This window comes from Equus caballus, chromosome 12 (assembly GCF_041296265.1).
Source record: "Equus caballus isolate H_3958 breed thoroughbred chromosome 12, TB-T2T, whole genome shotgun sequence".
NCBI classification, from domain to species: Eukaryota; Metazoa; Chordata; class Mammalia; order Perissodactyla; family Equidae; genus Equus; species Equus caballus.
Window position 1 is genome coordinate 40,098,413 of NC_091695.1, and position 18,396 is coordinate 40,116,808.

Sequence of the window (18,396 nt, forward strand, 5' to 3'; positions counted from 1 at the left end):
CTGAAGTGCAGAGCTGAAATTAAGGAGAGGCCAATCAGTAGTGGCCCACTTTACACTCAGTGACTGGGAAAAACATGGAGAAACCAGGTACCCAAATGGGTACTGCTACAGGACTTCTAACGTTCAGTTCTAGGCCTGATCTTAAAGAAGTGCAGCTCGATTTCACAGAAACCATGTTGGAGCTTCATGTACAGAAGTGGGACAATTAAAACACCAAATTTTGAGTCTAAAGGATCTTAACTGCCATGCCTCACTGGCTCCTAGTGCCTATACCCAAGTCTGCTGAAGTCGTTTTAAGGCACAGCTGGAAGATCACTCAAACTCCATCACCTTTTCCTGCAGGACTGCTTCAGCAGAGCACATACAGGTGAAAAAAAACCCTTCAAGGTCTAATAGGGAGGCTTTCTGAATGCTTCCCTGGGCCAGACAAAGCAGCATCAGGCAAACTGCCAGGCTAAAGTGGGTAGGACAGTAACAGCAAATTCTCCAAGGTTAATTCCTTCTCGGCTAGACCCACTCAAACACACAAATCAGTGACGATTAAAAAAACCCTTTTTATTTAGAAAGGCTGAAATGTTCCTATATGCCAATTTGAATAGCTAGGTTGTACAAGAAACAACTTGAAAATTCCCTTTCCGATGTCCTCCAAGAGCTGGATTCCTGTAGAAAGAAAAAAGTGAGTTTTCTTACTGGATGGGAAAGAATATATGCACTATATGAATTTGTAAATTTACCACAGTCTATTAAATACTAAACACCAATATATGAACAGATACCTACCATTTTATGCGCTTTGATCTTTCTTCAGTCCTGAAAAAAATTATACAAATGATTTTTTAAGCAAGTGATTTATTCTTCCTTTCCCAATGTTTAGAAATCCTTATGATCCCTCAGACAGTTCCTTCTGGAACAAGCTTTCCTCTTTTCCCCCAACCAGCCCCAGTGGGTTCACCTTTACAGGCTCTGGGACTAGGACAGGAGGTAAGACGTGTGAAAGTTTCTTCACTGGGAAATTTTAACTTGGCCCACCTTGCATCTAAATTTACTTACCTCTAACTTCAGACTGGAGTTGAGCAGAAATATGGCATATGCTTTTGCTGCAAAAGAATGATTGGGAACTAAGTGAGCATCCCCAAGAGGCCCTGCTGCTTGGAGAAAAGACACAACTATATCAGCTATGTAGGTTTCAACAGACATCTTACAGAAACTACCAGCTAGTCCAAAAAATTTCTTATTGGCTGCAAATTGTATTCAACTCACTTCTTTTTGTTGTCACTTTCCCCTCCAAGACAAGCTCACAGCTCAGAGAATACCTTTCAGTCACAGTAATCAGACTGGGGCGGTACTGAACTCATCACTGGTGAGTGGGAATTTGTCACAGGTGGTTCAGGAACGGCTAGACTTTGGGTTAAGCCAGTATGTCTGAAGAGCCATCCAGACCAAAGCACCACACACACAAAAACTGTGGCAAATTTTATATAGCAACCAGATAGTGCTGTGAAGGCATTTACCTCAAATCATTCTTGGGCTCCCGACAAGGTGCTGGACCTGAAAGAAAAGAGACTGAATCAGTAATGCTTATCTCCTGCATTAAAAGTTGTTCCCACCTAAGCCACTGTTCCTAGAAAATCAGATTTCCGAGTCTCAACAGCAAGTTATCAGCCGAACGAGATTCCATGTAAGTCATCACATATACAGGCCTAAAAAGGCGCTTTTTTCAACCCAGTATGCTACATGCACCAACATATGGTGATTACTCACCTTCGAGCAAAAAAGCAGGTTACTGGTAACAGCACCTGGGGAAAGACAAAGCTGTGGGTGAAGGCATCTTACACATGGTACCCCACACTGTCTCCCCCGTTTCTCAGGTGTTCACTTGTTCTCATTCTAAGTCATAGTGAGCTAGTTTGCTTCATCACAGAAACTGTCTACTTGGGGGCACAAGACAGAGACATTTACCAACTAACCTTTCAATTCTGGAGGCTTTCCAGTAGTATACACAAACAAGGTGCTCCTGAATGAGAAAATCATGTAATTAGCAAAGCATCTACAACTGCCAAAGCTATTTATTCTACCTACAGTTAATGGAGGGGCCAAGAAAAGCTAAGCAAATGCTCTCGACAGGCACCTGCTGTACCTCGGACCGTTCCTTATGGAACAAGTTTTCATCCTCTCTCCCAGTTAGCCCCAGTGGGTTCACCATTACTGGCTCTGGGGCTAAACAGGGGTTAAGACAGGATGCTTGCTCTCCTCACTGGCACTGGACTCTGGGGCAAGCTACCACCAGCAAGGTCACAAGCACTCACCACTCTCCACTCTTTACAGGAGTCGACCTGGGGCAGATCACAGGGCATCTAGGAGAGGCACGAGATCAAGAAACATCACTACAAGGAATAAGAGGAACCAAAAAGCTATACGGGCCAGCCAGAGCTTTGGTAACAAAAAAAAGAAACCCAGTGATAAGATTATCCCTTGGACGAGTTCACATATACGCTAATCTACCACAGTATTGGGAGAAGGAACTTACCGGAACACAGATGAATTTATAATCTGGACAACCTGTGAAAGGGAAGCACATGGTTATTAAAAAAATAAACGATGGAATAAATCTCTCCATTAACAGAAACTGCCATCAGAACTCTAACATGCTATTAACTGTCGTACCTCACGGAGGATCAGCATATCAATTCAAATCATCTGACAGTGACATGTGGATGAGGGGAGAGCACACCCTCACAAGAACCAACTGTGCTGCCGGGTTGCTCTCTCTCCCCAGGAAAATCATTCCAAGAACAAGCTGGAAGGAGCAAAAAGGCAACACTGCTCCACTGACCATTTGCCCACCTGCTTGTGGGGAACACAGGAGATGACACCCCAACCTGCCATTTTAACAATTACCTGTATTCATCATCCCGGGAGGCAGCTGAATTCCTCAGAATTGGTGAGAAGATGCTGGAGAGAAAAGAAAGGCATTATATGTACCTAAGAGTAGCCATTCAAACACCCTTGAGTACTCCTGGCCCACTTCTCAGTAGGAAGATGACATCACTTTTGAGGTCAGTCATATGCTTGTCTTTTTACGTTCATCATGGAGTGGCCAATGCAAATTGTACGAGCAAGTCCCACAGAGACATTGTGCCCCTACCCATAGCTGCATAAACCACGTGTACCCACCTGGAGCATCACTGCGGTGCTCGATTCGCACAGGAGTAGGTCTTGTCCCATCCTCCAACCCGCAATCTCTTTTGAGCTGAACCACCTCTGAAAACAACGTATTTTCATTTAGTTTTAACCTGGGACAATCTTACCATCCCATGATAGTGTCTCAACACCTTAGAGCTAAAAAACCCAAACCTCTGCTGCGGAGGGTGCTACTCAGAGTTTTTACGTTTTCTCCACTAAGCCATCAGAAAGAGAGAGTTCAGTGCTTGAAATCATCCCCGTAGCACATCCCACAGGACATCCACACTCAACAATGGAAGAACAGTGGGGAAGGATGACCGGAACCACTTACTCTTAACAACAGGAGGGATCTTTTCGAGTCTTCAGCGTTCAATCGGGCGCCTGAACCCTGCAGAGAAGAGGACATTAGATCAGAGCTGGGTTTTTCGCTAACGCCTCGTTTCCCGACTGCGTTGGACGTCGGCTGGGCACGGCCCGTCTCCTCAGAGTTTCTTATCCTCACGGAGCTCAGTACAGGTCTGTGAAAAGGCTCTCATCATGGAGACGGCCGCCGCCACGGCCCGCCAGCGCCATATTGTCTTTCACAAAGCCAGCTGCTGCTTCGAGACCTCGCCCAAGATCTCTTCCCCCTCTCCCACCAACCAAACAGGCGCAGCACAGAGGGAGGCCTAAGACGTGCCATGCTCACGCAGGCATTCCTCCCCTCTTTTCTAACTAAGCAGTAAACACATACCCACCCGGTACAGCAGGAAGAAAACGAGACCGAAGGTGCACAGCTAGACACTTAAATACCACCTCGCAGGGGCCCACGGGATTTTGGGGGCGGGACTATAGCGGGCGCACGCGCATAAGAAGAGGGAGCTCGGGCCTGGGGAGTTGTGGGTAGAGAAGGCGGGCGTGGAGTGCCCGCCCGCAGAAACTGTGGCGCGAAAAAGGTGCGCATGCGTATTAAGGAAGTGCGCTGCAGCGGGGGTCTCTACCGCCGGTTTCCATTGAGGCTGGAGCATTGAGGCCCCAGCTTCGCGCCGATCCTGGACTGACGCTCTGTCTCGGTCACAGTCGCCTGTCCCCCACACTCTTCCCTGAGCCCCACTTGCCCACACACACCTTAAACTCGTGTGCGGGGTCCGCTTCCATGGATCCCGAACCTCCTGAACCCTCGACCGGCGTCGACTCGGTTCCGCGCCAGCCGCCCAGCGCGCACTCGGGGCCTGATGCTCAGGCTCCCAGAGCGGGGGGCGCCTCAGGTACTGGGCCCCGGGCTGAATGCGGGTGGGTCCTTTGCATGGAGCCGTTTCGAGAAAGTGAATCAGGACGTTGGTGCTCCGTTTGAGTCTTAGGACGGGTCTGATTTTTCCTGACCGGCCGCAGGTCCTGCTGTCTGGCCTGGTTTCGCTAGGAGCTTGGCTTGTAGTAGGGCTAACGTTGGCTGAGATTTGGAGCACCATTTTAAGTACGGTACATGAATCAATTACTTCGGTCCTTCCAAATCCCAAGAGGGGGTACAGTAACTACCCCTGTTTTATAGATGAGGGACCCTAGGTGTAAAGGGCTCTTGCAGAGCAGCCTACAACTCCGGCCTGATTGTCAGAGTGGTTCCAGGCACCTCTAGCTGTTGTTATTGAGACCAGCCAACATGAGTCCAGTCGTTTGTGGAAATCACCTAGTGCATGTGCACGTGGAGGAAGGTATTAGGTAATGTTCTAGAGGAGGAACCTGAGGCCTAGAGAGGTTAAGTAACTTGCTCGATGTTATCCAGCTAAGAAATATCAGAGCCAAGATGCAAATCTAGGCAGTCTGATTCCAGCCTGCTCTTTTGACCACTATCGTTTATTGCTGTCCTCACACACTGTTCTCAAGGTAGTCAGGGAGCAAGCAAATACACAGGGAACGAAGGGAATGATCCCTGGGTACTTTCTCTCGATCTTTTTTCATTGTTGTCTCCCCCTCCCCAGGAAGCTTAAAAAGACATTTTCCCCTCTAACACCCGCCCGTGAAATTTTAATACCGCTGATGGATTCTATATCTGCTTATATACTCTGGCCCTTTGGAGGGCCAGAGACCTTTTCAATATCTAAGATTTTTCTTCAGGAATTGTCATTTCAGTCTAACAGAGAGGGCCTCTCTGATAAGGGTGATGTTTGTGCGGAACTCTGATGGAGATGGAGGAGAGAGCCAGGTGGGGTAGATACCAGAGTTCCAAGTAGAAGGACCGGAGCACTGGACTGTGCTTACTGATTAGTAGGGAAAATCATTACAGGTGGTGGTTAGGATCTTAAAAACAAAATTGGGGAGGTTTTATGTGTGTTGAAGAGAGTTTGAAGTTTGGTGGAAATAATGCAAATTTCTTTATCCATGGAATAAATGAATGCTGAACATTTTTTCCTTTGAATAAGGTAGAAAGGGGATGTTCCACAAACGAAGAGTGTAATCGTCAAATTAAATGAAATGTGTATGCGTGCGTAAATATCTTTGCTTGACTGGTGAAGAAAAGCTGGGGTGTCAAGTAATGAGAAATGAGAAAAACAAGGTGAAACAATTGGTGGAAGGTGTTGAATGTTAATATGTTAACATCTTTTAAGTGCTTTCCCTGGCACTTTCCAGACACTGTGCTAAGTGCTTTATACATATTACTTCAATTCAAAAAATAGTTATTGTTACCATCCCCATTTCACAGATAAGAAAATTCAGTTATTACTTACCCAAGCATACATAACTAGTATGGCAGAGCTGTTATTCAAATCCAGTCTCTACTTTTGTCCCTATTAAGAAAATTATCTAAAACTTGGAGCTAGACACAAGTGATTACTAGGTGTCCTTTCGATGTAAACCAGGCCCACCCAGCTTCAGGATTATCTGATTTTCCAGGGAGTGTGTACCCTTGTTTGACATCCTATTATTGCTTGGGTATTTTACAACTCTCTTAGGTTGCCTTGTATGACATTAGCCCGTTTTTTTTTTTTTTTTGAGGAAGATTAGCCCTGAGCTAACTACTGCCAGTCCTCCTCTTTTTGCTGAGGAAGACTGGCCCTGAGCTAACATCGTGCCCATCTTCCTCTACTTTATGTGGGACGCCTACCACAGCATCGTGTGCCACGCGGTGCCATGTCTGCACCGGGATCCAAACCAGCGAACCCTGGGCCGCCGAGAAGCGGAATGTGTGAACTTAACCGCTGTGCCACTGGGCCGGCCCTGACATTAGCCAGTTTTATATCTACCTTTTAGCAAATTCATATCAGCATTCTTGACTGATGGACTCTACAATCCTTTCCTAAAATTCTCTTTTGGACCAGTCTTAAATCTTATTTGTTTTCTTATTAATTAATAGGTCGAATAAAATCTTTGACATGCGTTCATTTTACATTTTTATGAGTTGTGTTTTAATTTTTTTAAATATTACTTTAACAACCTCTGGGGTATGCTGCCTTTCGTTGGTCTGCTCATTTATTCATTCAAGAAATATTCATTGAGAGTGAGGATTTAAACTCAGGAAGTCTGACTCCAGAGTTGGAGCTTTTAGACAGCATGCTAGTCCTTTAACACCATGCCTCCTCCCAGCTAACATCATATCTTGCCTCTTCTTTCCAGCAAATGTTTTTAACTTTTAAAGTGCTGTCTACACCTGCATTGCTTGGGAGCCTGTTAAAAATGCTGAATCTTGGGTCTTTCCACAGAACAAATGAATTCGAATTTGTATTTTAACAGGATCCCAGGTTATTTGTATGCACACTAAAGTTTAAGAAACACTCCCTAGGGCCTGCCTGATGGCACAGCAGTTAAATCTTCGGCATCCCGGGGTTTGCTGGTTCAAATCCCGGGTGCAGACGTGGCACCGCTTGGCAAGCCATGCTGTGATAGGCGTCCCACATATAAAGTAGAAGAAGATGGGCACGGATGTTAGCTCAGGGCTAGTCTTTCTCAGCAAAAAAGAAGAGGATGGGCAGTAGTTAGCTCAGGGCTAGTCTTCCTCAAAAAAAAAAAAAAAAGAAAAGAAACACTCCTTTACACAATGCCGTCCACTTCTTTCTCAATACTTTTCAGTCATCCTACTTGATCTCTCAGCAGCACCTTACCCTGTTGACCCATTTCTTGTTTCTTAAAACATTCTGTTCCCACAGCGCTTAGGATACTCCTTTCCTAGTGTTCCTCTTATCTTCCTGATAACTTCTTAGTGATCCTTTGAGGTATATCTTCTGGCCATTCCTTAAATATTAGTGTTCCTCCAGTTGTGTGCTAGGCCGGCTTATTTCTCCCTCTGCTTGGACCACCTTATCCACTCCCATGATTGTCATGACCACCATTATGCCTGTAACTCCAGCACAGGATCTTTTTCCTGAGCCTCAGAGCTATACATCCAATTGCCTTCTGGATGAACATTATCACCTGGATGGTCCACAAACCTCAACTTTTCCAAAACGGAATTCAACCCACTCCTGTTTCTCCTGATTGTCCCAGCCCCCCATTGCCACTACTCTAATTCAGGCCATTGATGCTGAGGTTTTTGTAACAGACTTAATCTAGCTCCCTGGCTCTGGCTTCCTCCCTTCTAGTCCATTCTCACACCTTGTAGTGATCTTTGCAAATAAAAAATTCAAGTCTCACGTCTCCGCTCATAATCCTTCAGTGCCCCTCCATAGAATTGAGGCTAAAGTCCAGACCGTCAGTATAGTCGTTAGGACCCCTGCTTCCTTTGCCAGTTTTCTTACCACCACTCTCCCCAAGCCTGGTCCGCCCTGCCCGCCCACTGTAAAGTCCCTGACGTTCGAGATCATGTCTGTGTAAATCATCATTGTATCCCTATTGCCTAAGAGAGTATATGACACAAAGTAGGACTCAATATATATTAATTTATCTCTTTAAGTTTTTGAAGGATCTTTCTCCAGCCTCAGTTCATGGGCTACCCTACTCACCGAATGACCTGATTAGAGAGGTCTGGTGAGTTTGCTCAGGGAGCAACCCTGCCCCCACCTGGCAGCAAGAGGCATTGCCTCCCTTAATGGAGGAGCAGGCTGTGTAAATAACCAGTGCTTTGCCAGGACCTGGGAGAGAAGACAGTAACCTAAGTGGAGAACAAGACTCCGTTTTGTAACAGAATTTCCTGGATTGTGGAGAAGTATGATACTGGGGAAGATTATCCTCATCTCTGGGGAGATGAGGACGTTGAAGATTGTAAGGATGGGCTTAGAAGCTATATTTGTGGACCTGAGGGAGGAGGGTTTTGGGCAGGAAGGGATGGTGGGGAGTTGATACAGGGAATATCAATTCTCTGCCTTTTGGCTAAGACCAAGTGTAGCACCTGTTCTTATCAGTTTAACATCTGATATTTCCTCTATCTGAGGACAACATATTACGTTGATTTTTGGAACAGGGAGATAGTATAGGAGCTCTGTCTGCTCCACGAATCAACCTGGCATTGTGGTACTTCTAGGACTAGTGCACCCCTTTGGGGATAGTTAGTTGTTTAACAAGAGATTAAGAGAGAAATCTCTTGTAGGGTGTTAACCTTCCACACTCAGGTCCTGGCTCAAGTCAGTGGGTTCTTATCCAGGGAGCATTTCCCTGGTCCCCAAGTGTTTAATGGGATTGATATACTTGGAGTTGGAGTCACCCCCACAATGACACCACAGTCCACAAACACCCCACAGTGGGTCTTTGGCCTAGGGAAAAGGCCTCTTACACTGGGAACGACAGGATCTCCTGAACTGCAGACGCTTGTATCTAACTGCCAGACGTCTTCACTGAGATGGCTCATAAACATCTCAGCTTAATTTGTCCAAAACTGAATTCATCATCTTTCCCCACAAATCCATTCCTTCTCTACTGTGCCCTCTTTTACTCAATCGTCTAAGACACAGATGTGGTCATTATCCCACTGCTGCCATACTGTAAATGTCCTCCAGCCAAAGACTGCCAGGAACATATTTGTACTGGAGCACGGTGGGTTTACTACTTGTTACAGCAAGGAAGCACACACCGTGGGGAACCATGGATGTCTCAGTAAGAGGGGTTAGAAAGAACTTACAGGATTTGGGCTTGTGTTAGGTGATTTTGTGGAGGGTTTAAGCAAGTGGGGCTTTACTCTGGATGTTTTCAGGAAGTGGGATCATTTTATGATTGGATATCTTTTTTTTTTTTTAAAGATTTTTTTATTTTTTCCTTTTTCTCCCCAAAGCCCCCCGGTACATAGTTGTATATTCTTCGTTGTGGGTCCTTCCAGTTGTGGCATGTGGGACGCTGCCTCAGCGTGGTCTGATGAGTAGTGCCATGTCCGCGCCCAGGATTCGAACCAACGAAACATTGGGCCGCCTGCAGCGGAGCGCGCGAACTTAACCACTCGGCCACGGGGCCAGCCCCTATGATTGGATATCTTAATAAGTCTTATCTAAAGGAGGGAAGACCAGAATGAGGCTAAAGCTATAACTGGTGAAGACACAGCAGTCCCTCCTATTAGCCAGGACAGGGAGATGTTAGGACTTTTGTGATTTGGATAACGTTCACACGTTTATCTGTGTTCACACATGATTATGGAATGGGCTTATGTTGCCTTGATCCTTCGTGATCAGAGTGGCCTGTCTGATGCTGATGTTGTGTGAAATTATGTTCAACGTGAGAACACCAAGGCCTGGCTGTGAGTGCCAGGCCAGCGTCTGGAGGTCATCAGCTGCTCTTCTCGTCCTCGGTGCCTTAGTTCAAGCCATTCACCCCTGGATTCCTGCTGCAGGTCCTAACCTGGTTCCCTGGCACGGACTTTACCCCCTTGTAATCCATTCTCCACTTTGTAGCAAGAGTGGTCTTTCTGAATAAAAAATCTGATCTTCTCAGCTCAGAATCCTTAGTGCTCCTCCTTTGTGCATAGGTTAAAGTCTCTGCCTACCGAAAGAGCCAACATGGCCCAGTTTCCTTTTTCAGTTTCAATACCACCACTCTATTCCCTCCCCTGTAAACTCCCTGAGCTCAGAAATCTTGTCTTTATAATTTATTATTTTATCCCCATCCTGTAAAACAAGGCATATCACTATAATTCATTGATTTCTTGCTCTGTGCTATGAAGTAAGCTCCTGAAGAGATTGTTAGAAGAAACACTTTGCACTGTAGGCGGCTTCCTCTAACAGGAATCTCTGAGGATGGAAGCTGCATTCAGGCATTTTCTCAGGGAATAGCTCTGCCCTCTCCTGGCAGCAAGAGGCACTGCCTCGGTTCGTACAGGAGTTAGCATATGCAAATGAGCAGCACTCCGCTGGAAGCTGGGAGTAGGACGTTCACCACTACGGCAAAAATTCACTTTGAGCACAGAATTTCCTTATTTCCTGAACTGTGGAGGAATGTGCCATTCGGAAGCTCTCCCAGCGACGGATTAAACTGTTTTTTGGGAGAGTTGAAGATGTGGATTCTTTTTTTTGGAGGAAGATTAGCCCTGAGCTAACATCCACCGCCAATCCTCCTCTTTCTGCTGAGGAAGACTGGCCCTGAGCTAATATCCGTGCCTATCTTCCTCTACTTTATTTGTGGGATGCCTGCCACCTTTAGTTACTCAGTATCGAAAACATGATTTTATATTCTTTAATCACAACTTAATATTGAAAAAAGGAAGGGAGGGGCTCTCCTGAGTTTCATTTCCAGTCTGAATGCTGTTCTCTGCTAGGGGGTCTGATTAGTATAGAGTCGGCCCTCTCTATCCCTGGGCCCTAACCAACTGGGGATCGAAAGGCCTACGATGGTCGCGTCTGTACGGAACATGTGCAGACATTCTTTTCTTGTCATTATTCCCTAAACAATACAGTATAACAACTATTTACATAGCATTTCTGTTGTATTGGGTGTTGTAAATAATCAAGAGATGATTTAAAGTATATAGGAGGATATGCATAGGTTATATGCAAATATTACATCCTTTTATATAAGGGACTTGAGCATCCTCAGATTTGGGTATGGAGGGTGGTCCTGGAACCAGGATACAGAGGGACGACTGCATTTAGAAGTGAGATAAATACTCTGACAGAGAGGAATGGTCTACCTTTGGTGTGGTGGTGAGGGAAAGCTTACTGGGAGGGAGTGAGGCTTCCATTGTTTTCTCAAGGATGAACAGAAGCTGGGTTGAGGTGGAGGTGGTTTTGAGGGTGGGAGAAAAAGCAATCCAGAGAAGGACCAGCATACGTTGCAAGGACCCGATGGCTTGAGGGACAATTTCAAGGAACTAGAAGAAGGCTATTGTGTTGGGAGTGCAAAGCGAGGGTGAGAGTGAGGAAATGATGTTTGAAACATTGGGGTAGAAAGACCTCTCAGGACCTTGTTGATCATGTTAAGTCTATAAAAACAAAGAAAATCAACTGAAAGATTTTAAGAGCGGTGCCATGATCAGATTTTTTTTTTGAGGAAGATTAGCCCTGAGCTAACATCTGCTGCCAATCCTCTTCTTCTTCTTTTTTTTTTTTAAAGATTTAATTTTTTCCTTTTTCTCCCCAGACACCCCCGGTGCATAGTTGTATATTCTTCGTTGTGGGTCCTTCTAGTTGTGGCATGTGGGACGCTGCCTCAGCGTGGTCTGACGAGCAGTGCCATGTCCGCGCCCAGGATTTGAACCAACGAAACCCTGGGCCGCCTGCAGCGGAGCGCGCGAACTTAACCACTCGGCCACGGGGCCAGCCCCCAATCCTCTTCTTTTTGCTGAGGAAGACTGGCCCTGAGCTAACATCCGTGCCCATTTTCCTCTCCTTTCTATTCGGGACGCCTACCACAGCATGGCTTGCCAAGTGGTGCCATGTCTGCACCCGGGATCTGAACCAGTGAACCCTGGGCCGCCGAAGCAGAACGTGCACACTTAACCACTGCGCCACCAGGCTGACCCCCATGATCAGATTTTTTTAGAAAGGATCACTTGAGCTGTGGTGTAGAGGATGACCGGAGAGGAACCAGTGGATGTGGTGGCACAGAAGGTGATGTCAAGTTCAGGCAAGATATGGGCAAGTCATATCAGTTGTATTTCTGATGTTCAAGAATATTTAACAGCTCTAACATATATGCTTTATGAATTAATATATTTGCCGTCTGCCCACTTTATAAAACAGGATTAGAGATCCTGAATGCAGGAGTAAGAACTGGAACATTTCTAGTCTGGGTCGAGACTTGGAACTGTTTCCAACTGGTTTAAAGAATTGTGTGATGGCAGGCAGTGGTAGTTTCTGTTTTTCTTTAAGTGGAGATACTCTAATTAAATTAACGAGGTTTATTAGAGTTTATATGAGCTCCTAACTGTATAGGGAGAGGTAAGAGCCAAGAAAATTGCCCATGTGCTTCTGGCCTAGAAAACTGGAAGAATGACACTGTCACTCTCTGCACTGTGATATCTGAGCAGGAGATTGGAGAGGAGAGGCTATAGGGGGTTGTAGGGATGGCATTGATGACAACATTAATTTTGGATAATTAGAAATAAAGAACTAAGTGAAGATGAACAATTGGGGTTGAGCACTTAGGTTTGGGGGTCATTTTAATAGATTTGAGAATAAATGGGCTCCTTGAGGGACTGAGAGCGTGTAGAGAAAAGCAAATGTGCAGTGCAGTAAAATAAGATAGACAGATTATAAGCATATAGTTTGGAAAGGAAAAAATAGAGCTGCCGTTTATTGTATATAACATAATCACTTATATAGGAACTCCCCTCCAAAGTCTACAGACAAATTCTTGGAAATAATAGAAGAGTTTAGCAAGATAGCTGGATATAAAATTTCATGTGCAAATGTCAGTTGCACTAGAAAACATATTAAAGAGAAGACATCATTTATAATAGTTTCACAAACTTGTAAGTCCCTAGATGGGGCAGGCCCTGTGGTGCAGCGGTTAAGTTCACACGTTCCGCTTTGCGGCCCGGGGTTCACCGGTTCGGATCCCGGGTGCGGACCTATGCACCACTTGTCAAGCCATGCTGCGGCAGGCATCCCACATAGAAAGTAGAGGAAGACGGGCATGGATGTTAGCTCAGGGCCAGTCTTCCTCAGCAAAAAGAGGAGGATTGGCGGTGGATGTTAGCTCAGGGCTAATCTTCCTCAAAAAAAAAAAAAGATGTGCAGGCCTCCTGCAGGGAAAGTTGCAGAATATTAAGTGATATTAAAGAAGACCTAAATATGTGGAGAGATTATGCCACATACATGGTTCGAAAGACTTACTATCACAAGGTTGTCAGTTCTTCCCAAATTGATACATGATTCAATACAATTCCAAGAACAGTCCAAACAGGATTTTTCATGAACTTGTTAAGATATTTCTAAAACTCAAGGGAGAGTAAAAGGACAAAAATTAGCTGAGACACATCAGAGAAGAGCAAGGAGGGGAGACTTGCCCTGTTGGGTATGACTTGTTATGAAGCTCTGGTAATTAACATGGCATGGGATAAACAAAATTGAGCAATAGATTAGAATAGAAAGCCCAGAAAAATCCATGTACATATGGCATATGAAGTGGTGGCATGTCAGATCAATGGGAAAGGAAGGACTGTTGTTCAGTATATATAACCGGAAGAAATGGGTATCCTGAACTGTGTTTACTCACACTTCTGACACCAGATGTGTGGGTTTTTCCTTCACCCAACAACCAATCCTTCAGTTTTCCAGATCCCAACTGGGTGCCCTACAATTCAGTTCTGATGCTAACTACTCGGAATTAGCACAGACCCCACAGGTTAAGGACTCGGTCCCACAAGACTGCCCCCACTTCAGAAGCCAGTTGCAAGTCCCAGGTTGCCGCCTGTACTTCTGACCAACTGGCCAGAAATCAGGAGTTCCCACGACCTCCCTTCTCAGGTTCAGTAATTCCCTGGAAGGACTTACAGAACTCAGGGGAAAGTACCATGTAGGTATGATGGATTAAGTCATTGCTGTTGGTGATTAACTCAGTCTCCAGCCCCTCTCCTCTTTGGAGCTGGGGAGTGGAACTGAAAGTTCCAACCCTCTAATTATGCCTTGGTCTTTCTGGTGACCAGCCCTCATCCTGAAGCTATTTAGAAGCCCACCACGATGGCTTCATTACAACAAAAGACATAACTATCACCCAGGAAATTACAAAGGATTTAGGAGCTCCCTGTCAGGAACCAGGGACAAAGACCACATATATATATGTTTTTTTTTTTTTTTTAATCATATCACAGTTATCCATTTGGAAAAAAGATGAGATTGGCTCTTTACCTTATACCATAAATAAAAATCAGGTAAAGATGGATTACGGACTTTAATGGCAAAACCAAAACCTTACATTTTTGCATAGAAAATATTGATGAATATCTTTAAGGCCTTGAAGTAAAGAAATATTTTTTAAAATAAGACACCAAAAAAAAAAAAAAGAGAGCTATAAAAGACATTTTTTTTCCTTCTTCTTCCCAAAGCCCCCCAGTCCATGTTTGTATACTCTAGTTGTGAGTGCCTCTGGTTGTGCTATGTGGGACGCCACCTCAGCATGGCTTGATGAGCAGTGCCATGTCTGCGCCCAGAATCCAAACCGGTGAAACCCTGGGCCACCAAAGTAGGAGCACACAAACTCAACCACTTGGCCATGGGGTCGGCCCCAGAAAAGACATTTTTGATGGATACGTTTGTTCATCAAAAGACACCTGTGTCCATATCTTGGTTTCTCATCCATTCTCCAATAAAAGGAACCAGGGCTTCTTGGAGAAATGGCTGTTTCTAGGGCTGGGGCCCTAGTGAATATACAAGGTGAGCCTGGAGGATCGTGTAGTGCCAGAAAGTAAAGAAGTGCTTGGGGGGTGGGGGTGGGGGTGCGCGGTTGGGGAAGAGAGGAGCAGGCGAATGTATTAAAAGGACACAGAAGCCAACCTGAAAGAGCTCACAGTGGCCAAAATTTGAGCAAAAAGCCAAATAGTATAGTATTGGATTCCAACCCAAAGTATAAAATAAATATCCAAGAGTCTATACTGATAAAAATATAAATAAATGAAGAGATAAATAAATGAGGGAGAAGAGACAAATCTCCTGTATAGAAAAATCCCAAATAGTATTTGTAGATACACTCCTCTCTGGGAAGCTGAGCTTAACTCCATACCTTCTGGGTGTGGCTGCACTTAGTGACTTTCTTGCAAAGAATGTGATGATAGAAAGTTTTGAAGGGCACAGGGGTTGGGGAAAACGACGATACCCACCAGTATTATGTGACCATGACTGCAGAAGGAGCTGATGTTAGAGGACTCCATTAATCATTTTAAGGACAATTTAATCTCTTAGTACTTTTTTTTAAAGATTTTATTATTATTTTTCCTTTTTCTCCTGAAGCCCCCCGGTACATAGTTGTGTATTTTTTCAGTTGTGGGTCCTTCTAGTTGTGGCATGTGGGATGTCGCCTCAGCATGGTTTGATGAGTGGTGTCATGTCTGCGCCCAGGATTCGAACTGGTGAAACCCTGAGCCGCTGAAGCAGAGCTCACGAACTTAACCACTTGGCCACAAGGCCGGCCCTTAATCTATTACTATTTAGGCTTTTTGGTGAGATCGGTATTCTGTCTCTCATCTCTTAGCTGTCTGATGTCATCTATCTCAGGGTAATATGTTAAAAGTGAGGGGCCAGCCTGGTGGCATAGTGGTTAAGTTTGTGCACTCTGCTTCAGTGGCCCAGGGATCATGGTTTAGATCCCGGGTGTGGACCTAAACACCACTCATCAAACCATGCTGTGGCGGCCATCCCACATTCAAAATAGAGGAAGACAGCCATAGATGTTAGCTCAGGGACAATCTTCCTCACCAAAAAAAGAAAAAAAAAAAAAGTACTTCTCTCTCTCTTTTATAAATATTGATCTGCTCTATCTGGTGTTTCTCTTTTAATACTTGGTTGCATCAGAGAGAATGGCTTGCTGCAGTGTTGTTCATTTGTCCAATATATTTGAGTACCAGATATTTTTCAGATGGTGCATTTATTTCTCTTACCCTAAGAGATGGTTTTGGTTGCCTTTCCTTTACTCTCTGGCTTTTATCCGCCCTCACATTTCTCACCCTTCAATAAGACAATTTTGAAAGTTCTCTTCGTCAGCAGCCAGTTTCCCTCCTGCAGGATTTGGAATAAAAATTATATTATTCCAACATCACTTCTTCAAATAACAGCTGCCAAGTGAGCCCCTCTGGTTGGGGTCAGCCTCCGTCTCTGCTTTCATCTCAGCTGCAGTTTGACTTCTGAATGCTCAGTTCCTTAACTTCAGCCATCTATTTTTCAAATGGCTAAACCCTTCAAGGCTGATAGGTATTTTAGATGCAGAGCTTGGATGCTTTTTTTCTGGGCCTTTGGAATAATGCCTCGGGCTCTGGCAGAGTCGCAGGCTGTTGTTGGACAGAGGCAGTCTCCTAACTTTCTAACTATCCTCCTATCTCTGCGCTGTCTTTGGAAATCCTTCTTTACACATTGGGGGAAAAGTATCTTCCCTATCATTTGGTTAACATCAAGTGATCCTCATCTGTTGGGAAACATGTCACATGGATTTTTGCAACAGGGAGTTAGAAAGGAACTTTCTTTGTACACTTGGCCCTCTGCATTTTAGGGCCCCACCCCCATCTGCCTGCCTCAGTGTAAAGTACCGAAGACTCGTGGCCTCCTGTGGTCTTTACTGGCCTCTGAACTGTTGAATTGCCCTTTTCTTTGCTTTGTCCCAGCCTTTTCTTAAAGGCTGAATTCGTCTTGACAAATTATATACTTTGCATTCCTACAGTAAATACTAAGTTTTATATTTATCAGCATACATTGTAGGATCTGAGGATCTCTAGCTACCTTCTGCTCTTTCTCTAAGTCTTTCCCTGTTGCTTTCCTATCCTCTCCTTTCCCCAGATTTATTACTTTGTTAAATTATTTTGGTTGAACAGTTACAAGTCTTGGTTTGTTTTCCTGCATTAACAGCTTAATCTTTATACAATACAGTGTTTAAATTCCTTTTCACTTTTATCCTTTTATCTTCACATGTTACTTTTGTTGAATTGTTTCTAAGAATGGAAGTATTTGGGTTTGATACAGTTCATCTACCCATTTACCAAACACTTATAAAGTGGCTACCACATGGTACCTCTGAGCAGGCAGGATCATCCACAAATAGCACAAGGTGCCAGCGACTTGTCTTGAAGTGCAAACAGACACTCAGACAAGGAAATGTAATAAACAAATGGAACATGAGTTGTAGCAGAGGTGCGTGCACAGTGGAGAGAAAGCAGTTCTTTCCAGGGAGTTGAGAAAAGCTGTCATTTGAGCTAGGTCTTGAATAAATACGAATTTGAGACAGAGTGGCAAAACAGGAAGGGAAAAACAGAGGGAATGGCATGTACAAGTCCTGACTAAGCCCGGTGTGTTGTGAGACTGGCTGATGTGGCTGGAGGGCAGTTCCTGTGGAAGGCGTGGAGGGTGATAAGCTTGGAGAGGTAGGTTGTTAGCTTCTTTACTAAATGCGTAAGGGACTGACTTCATCTGTCTGGAGCCGTGAGGGGCTGTGAGTGAGATACTGTGTTCCTGGGGGGTGTTATGTTGGACCCTCACAGGGAGAGCTTCTGATCGCTGTCCTCAACCTTGAGTTTTCATGCTGGGGATAAAGTCTGTTCAGAGCCCCTGGTTGGCACTTATCTGGCATGCCCAGGGCACCTTGGACTTCTTATCATCATTAAGCACTGGTCTGAACTCCAACCTCTACCCACTTGCCTGCCTCCCTGTAGGAGTTGGACCCAGCTTTCCTAGAGTGGGGGTGGGGTATGGGCTTTGGGATGAAAAAGGGGAATGGCAGAGGATGAGCCTTTTCATACCCGTGGCACTTCTTTCTCTCTGCTATTTCTTCAGATCTTGGCTTCCGCTCTCCTCCAAATACACAGCCATCCTGGCTTCCAGCCCAGGTGGGAGAGGGAGAAAGAACTCATTTCCTTAAGCTCCTCTCTGAAAATAATCCAGCTGGCACTACTCAGGAACAAGACGTTCCGGAGAGTGTTGGCCCCTCATGGTGTTGATGTCCGGCAGTCCCTGCTCTGAACCTTGTCTCTGCCCCACTTACACGCAATCCAAGACCCCTGTAGAGGGAAGCTGGGTGGTCTTCAAGGCCTCTGCAGTACCAGCTGTCTCCAAGGCCTAGTGTAGTGAAAGGATGGGGAGGTAAGGGAACCCTGGCACCCTGGGGAGACTGGGATAATCTGTGGGAGGCCCTGCAAGGTGGGGAAGAGTCTAGCCAGGGCATCTTTTGGTCTGTTGTAGGAAAAAGGTG

The 18,396-nt window shown here is 45.1% G+C and overlaps 1 long non-coding RNA gene and 9 other non-coding genes across 17 annotated transcripts; 1 reads left to right on the top strand and 9 right to left on the bottom strand.

Moving 5' to 3' along the window:
- Positions 1-534: 534 nt before the first annotated feature.
- Positions 535-4,010, bottom strand: LOC100630173 (uncharacterized). 8 transcript variants are annotated; one of them, XR_001378086.3, is made up of 13 exons: positions 3,921-4,010; positions 3,515-3,571; positions 3,175-3,261; positions 2,899-2,952; positions 2,665-2,797; positions 2,528-2,559; positions 2,307-2,354; positions 1,968-2,014; positions 1,762-1,796; positions 1,512-1,548; positions 1,051-1,097; positions 781-810; positions 535-660 (listed from the first exon to the last, which is right to left on the bottom strand). It is a non-coding gene; the product is annotated as an uncharacterized lncRNA (long non-coding RNA). The 8 variants fall into 8 exon arrangements; XR_001378087.3 differs by having other exon boundaries at positions 2,307-2,384; XR_011423696.1 differs by having other exon boundaries at positions 2,307-2,384; positions 3,917-4,001.
- Positions 886-1,011, bottom strand: LOC111776144 (small nucleolar RNA SNORD22). The gene has a single exon (XR_002812098.1). It is a non-coding gene; the product is annotated as a small nucleolar RNA SNORD22 (small nucleolar RNA).
- Positions 1,297-1,365, bottom strand: LOC111776143 (small nucleolar RNA SNORD31). Its single transcript, XR_002812097.2, has one exon. It is a non-coding gene; the product is annotated as a small nucleolar RNA SNORD31 (small nucleolar RNA).
- On the bottom strand, positions 1,625-1,694 carry LOC111776142 (small nucleolar RNA SNORD30). The gene has a single exon (XR_002812096.1). It is a non-coding gene; the product is annotated as a small nucleolar RNA SNORD30 (small nucleolar RNA).
- On the bottom strand, positions 1,860-1,924 carry LOC111776138 (small nucleolar RNA SNORD29). The gene has a single exon (XR_002812092.2). It is a non-coding gene; the product is annotated as a small nucleolar RNA SNORD29 (small nucleolar RNA).
- Positions 2,134-2,260, bottom strand: LOC111776145 (small nucleolar RNA SNORD22). The gene has a single exon (XR_002812099.1). It is a non-coding gene; the product is annotated as a small nucleolar RNA SNORD22 (small nucleolar RNA).
- LOC111776139 (small nucleolar RNA SNORD28) lies at positions 2,628-2,702 on the bottom strand. The gene has a single exon (XR_002812093.1). It is a non-coding gene; the product is annotated as a small nucleolar RNA SNORD28 (small nucleolar RNA).
- On the bottom strand, positions 3,024-3,095 carry LOC111776140 (small nucleolar RNA SNORD27). The gene has a single exon (XR_002812094.1). It is a non-coding gene; the product is annotated as a small nucleolar RNA SNORD27 (small nucleolar RNA).
- On the bottom strand, positions 3,371-3,446 carry LOC111776141 (small nucleolar RNA SNORD26). The gene has a single exon (XR_002812095.1). It is a non-coding gene; the product is annotated as a small nucleolar RNA SNORD26 (small nucleolar RNA).
- A 4,430-nt stretch (positions 4,011-8,440) lies between the features above and the next one.
- LOC111776147 (U2 spliceosomal RNA) lies at positions 8,441-8,627 on the top strand. The gene has a single exon (XR_002812101.1). It is a non-coding gene; the product is annotated as a U2 spliceosomal RNA (small nuclear RNA).
- Positions 8,628-18,396: the final 9,769 nt, after the last annotated feature.